Genomic DNA, 5000 nt, shown 5'->3' with positions numbered 1-5000 from the left:
GACTTGCGAGCAGGGGCAGCGGCCACCGCCGCCGTGACGTCGCGGCAAGCAGACAGCCGCGCAGCAGCTGCCAGCACCTTGGCACAAGCACGGCAAATGAATGCCACGCCCACGCCGCGGATAAGCAGCCCCAACGCGCCCAACGGCTTGGAGCGGGTCCCGAAGACGGTGGCCGGAATCGGGTCGTCGCCGGCCGGAAAACGGGTCATCGATGCCGGCAATACTTCGGGCCATGAGGCCCCCCACCTTAGTCCGAGTTTAGCAACAGCCCACATATCCCCCGCGGCAGGCCTATGGGCGCCAGGCCAGCGCGCCCCATGGCCAGTCAGGGGGCACCCCCCTAAAGAGCAATAAGTGTCATTGAAGCTCTGGCAGGGGGAGACACTACTAGGTCCCAGCTGTCACCCCCCCTCTAAAAAATTCATTTCTTGGTATTTTGAGCTGAAATTTTGCACAGAGGTTGGCAAAAATCCAATCCAACTTTATTAATTTTTCCAGAATTTTTCGAGGTCGGGAAGTATTTTTTTTTATTTTCCTACCATTAAAAATCGAGGAAATCGGAAAAAATAGGAACCGGCTCGGAATGACCCCAAATTCAGTGGGCAGCCTCATAAAAATATGGCTGATTTTACTGGATTGATTTCATGTGGAAAGCACGACGTTTTGTTGTAGGAATGCGGGAACCCCGGCGGCTCGCCTGCCGCGGCCAGCGACGTCGGGCTGGCCCCTGCAGCGCCTAGCCTCTCCCACGCGGGGGGCAGGCCAGAGCGCGGGGGGCCAGGGCCCGAAGGCAGCCCCCCCGCGGGCGAGAGAGCAAGCCAGCAGGGGCTGTCGCCTGCCGCGGCCAGCGACGTCGGGCTGGCCCCTGCAGCGCCTAGCCTCTCCCACGCGGGGGGCCAGGGCCCGAAGGCAGCCCCCCCGCGGGCGAGAGAGCAAGCCAGCAGGGGCTGTCGCCTGCCGCGGCCAGCGACGTCGGGCTGGCCCCTGCCGCGGCCAGCGATGTCGGGCTGTCGCCTGCCGCGGCCAGCGACGTCGGGCTGGCCCCTGCAGCGCCTAGCCTCTCCCACGCAGGGGGCAGGCCAGAACGCGGGGGGCCAGGGCCCGAAGGCAGCCCCCCCGCGGGCGAGAGAGCAAGCCAGCAGGGGCTGTCCGCGCGTCGCGCAGCGCGGCATGGCTGCGGGGGCCGCGCGCGCGCGCCCAAGCGCCCAAGGGCCCCCAAGGGCCCCAGGCCCTCAGGCCCCAGCGCCCCAGCGCCCAGCGCGGGCGGGCGCGCGCGCGCGTGTGGTCTTTGAGGGGCGCCGGCCTGGTGGCTCCCTAAAGAGCAATAAGTGTCATTGCAGCTCTGGCAGGGGGAGACACTACTAGGTCCCAGCTGTCACCCCCCCTCTAAAAAATTCATTTCTTGGTATTTTGAGCTGAAATTTTGCACAGAGGTTGGCAAAAATCCAATCCACCTTCATTAATTTTCCCAGAATTTTTCGAGGTCGGGAAGTATTTGTTTTAATTTTCCTACCATTAGAAATCGAGTAAATCCGCAAAACTAGGAACCGGCCCGGAATGACCCCAAATTCAGTGGGCAGCCTCATAAAAATATGGCTGATTTTACTGGATTGGTTTCATGTGGAAAGCACGACGTTTTCTTGTAGGAATGCGGGAACCCCGGCAGCTCGCCTGCCGCGGCCAGCGACGTCGGGGACGCTGGCCTGCGCTGTCGAGCCCGCGAGGGCTGTCTCCGCGGCAGGCCCCCCCTGAACGGGGCACGACAGGCCACCGCGCTGGCTCGTCCAGCGTCGACAGTCCCTCGTCCAGGTTTCAGATCGCGCCAAGTCGAACCCATGACCTGCTCAAGCCATCGTGCGCTGCCGAATCCGCATCTGCGTGTAGGCTGCCATTCCACGCGGCAGCCCCTGTTTTCGTCAGCGTGCCCCCCTGACGAATTTTCCTGCCTGGCCCAGTCCAGCGTCCAGCCCCTGTTCGTCGAAAAATCTGCGCTGCCGATTTTCCACGCGGCAGCCCCTCTTTTCGTCAGCGTGCCCCCCTGACGAATTTTCCTGCCTGGCCCGGCCAGTCCAGCCCCTGTTCGTCGAAAAATCTGCGCTGCCGATTTTCCACGCGGCAGCCCCTCTTTTCGTCAGCGTGCCCCCCTGACGAATTTTCCTGCCTGGCCCGGCCGGTCCAGCATCCAGCCCCTGTTCGTCGAAAAATCTGCGCTGCCGATTTTCCACGCGGCAGCCCCTGTTTTCCTCAGCGTTCCCCCCTGACGAATGTTCGTCGAAAAATCTGCGCTGCCGATTTTCCACGCGGCAGCCCCTCTTTTCGTCAGCGTGCCCCCCTGACGAATGTTCGTCGAAAAATCTGCGCTGCCGATTTTCCACGCGGCAGCCCCTGTTTTCCTCAGCGTTCCCCCCTGACGAATGTTCGTCGAAAAATCTGCGCTGCCGATTTTCCACGCGGCAGCCCCTCTTTTCGTCAGCGTGCCCCCCTGACGAATGTTCGTCGAAAAATCTGCGCTGCCGATTTTCCACGCGGCAGCCCCTGTTTTCGTCAGCGTGCCCCCCTGACGAATTTTCCTGCCTGGCCCAGTCCAGCGTCCAGCCCCTGTTCGTCGAAAAATCTGCGCTGCCGATTTTCCACGCGGCAGCCCCTCTTTTCGTCAGCGTGCCCCCCTGACGAATTTTCCTGCCTGGCCCGGCCAGTCCAGCCCCTGTTCGTCGAAAAATCTGCGCTGCCGATTTTCCACGCGGCAGCCCCTCTTTTCGTCAGCGTGCCCCCCTGACGAATTTTCCTGCCTGGCCCGGCCGGTCCAGCATCCAGCCCCTGTTCGTCGAAAAATCTGCGCTGCCGATTTTCCACGCGGCAGCCCCTGTTTTCCTCAGCGTTCCCCCCTGACGAATGTTCGTCGAAAAATCTGCGCTGCCGATTTTCCACGCGGCAGCCCCTCTTTTCGTCAGCGTGCCCCCCTGACGAATGTTCGTCGAAAAATCTGCGCTGCCGATTTTCCACGCGGCAGCCCCTGTTTTCGTCAGCGTGCCCCCCTGACGAATTTTCCTGCCTGGCCCAGTCCAGCGTCCAGCCCCTGTTCGTCGAAAAATCTGCGCTGCCGATTTTCCACGCGGCAGCCCCTCTTTTCGTCAGCGTGCCCCCCTGACGAATTTTCCTGCCTGGCCCGGCCAGTCCAGCCCCTGTTCGTCGAAAAATCTGCGCTGCCGATTTTCCACGCGGCAGCCCCTCTTTTCGTCAGCGTGCCCCCCTGACGAATTTTCCTGCCTGGCCCGGCCGGTCCAGCATCCAGCCCCTGTTCGTCGAAAAATCTGCGCTGCCGATTTTCCACGCGGCAGCCCCTGTTTTCCTCAGCGTTCCCCCCTGACGAATGTTCGTCGAAAAATCTGCGCTGCCGATTTTCCACGCGGCAGCCCCTCTTTTCGTCAGCGTGCCCCCCTGACGAATTTTCCTGCCTGGCCCGGCCGGTCCAGCCCCTGTTCGTCGAAAAATCTGCGCTGCCGATTTTCCACTCCGCAGCCCCTGTTTTCGTCAGCGTGGCCCCCTGACGAATTTTCCTGCCTGGCCCGGCCAGTCCAGCGCCCAGCCCCTGTTCGTCGAAAAATCTGCGCTGCCGATTTTCCCCGACGAACCTGCAGCTGCACAAATCCGCGCTGCCACTGCCCCATTGTCTGGACCAACAGTCTTTTCCATCAAGCCCTGGACTATAAATCGTCCAGACTCATCGCCAGCACCCGCTGCCGATTCTGCCGACTTTGCCGATTTCGTCGGCGCTGCCGATTCCAACACTGCACCCACCGTGTCTAAACCAGCGCTGTTTCGTCAGCGTGTCCCCTTGACGAATTTCCCTGCCTGGCCTGGACAGTCCATCTTCCAGCCCATGTTCATCGAAAAATCTGCGCTGCCGATTTCCCCGACGAACCTGCAGCTGCACAAATCTGCGCTGCCGATTTCCCCCCCTGTCGGCATGGCTGCCGCTGCCCCGATGTCCAGACCAACAGTCTTTTTTGTCGACTTTGCCGATTTTGTCCGCGCTGCCGATTCCAACACTACCCCCTGCATCCAAACCAGCATTGTTTCGTCAGCTCTTCCCCTGACGATTTTAGCCCTGTAACAAACAGTAGGCCTCCAATCCCGCCAACGGGAGCCAAGTTGATAGGGAAGAGAATTGAATGACGCGCCTGGTCCTCGCACCCCGCCACCCGAGGGGCCTTTTTCCCGGCAGCCTCTGAAAAACTCTAGCTTTCACGGTCCTCGCCGCCCCTCACCACCATGGCAGGCCTCTAATCCCACCCATCAGCAGTTGTAGCCGATAGGGCAGTGATTTGAATGACGCGTCGCGGGCCGCCGGGTCATCTCACCCCGCCATTAATTGGAGCGTTTTTGGCTGGCCGAGGATGGGGGGATGGATCTCTTCTTCCGAAAAAGCAAACAGTACATCGGGAGTTATGTTGACGGGGCATGGAATTGAATGACCCGTCGCGGGCCGCCGGGTCATCTCACCCGGCCATCCCGGGGAGCGTTTTTCCCGGCAGCATCGGGGAAACTCTTGCTTTCACTGCCCGCTGCCCAAGTCCCCACTCGCATCGGCCCCCCGCGCCAACAAGCCAACGCTGCCGAATCGGCAGACACTGCTGCCGAATCTGCCGACACTGCCCCGCGGGCTGCCACTGCCCCAGTGTCTAAACCAGCGGTCTTTCTCATCGAGCCTTGGACTATCCAGTCCGTCCTGACTCATCGCCAGCACCTGCTGCCGATTCTGCCGACTTTGCCGATTTTCTCGGCGCTGCCGATTCCAACACTGCGCCCACCGTGTCTGAACCAGCGCTGTTTCGTCAGCGTGTCCCCTCGACGAATTTTCCTGCCTGGCCTGGACAGTCCACCGTCCAGCCCGTGTTCGTCGAAAAATCTGCGCTGCCGATTCTGCCGACTTTGCCGATTTCGTCGGCGCTGCCGATTCCAACACTGCCCGCCGTGCCTGAACCAGCGCTGTTTCGTCA

The sequence above is a fragment of the Populus nigra genome, chromosome 2 (assembly GCF_951802175.1).
Source record: "Populus nigra chromosome 2, ddPopNigr1.1, whole genome shotgun sequence".
Lineage (NCBI taxonomy): Eukaryota > Viridiplantae > Streptophyta > Magnoliopsida > Malpighiales > Salicaceae > Populus > Populus nigra.
Note: the sequence above shows the minus strand (reverse complement) of the source record.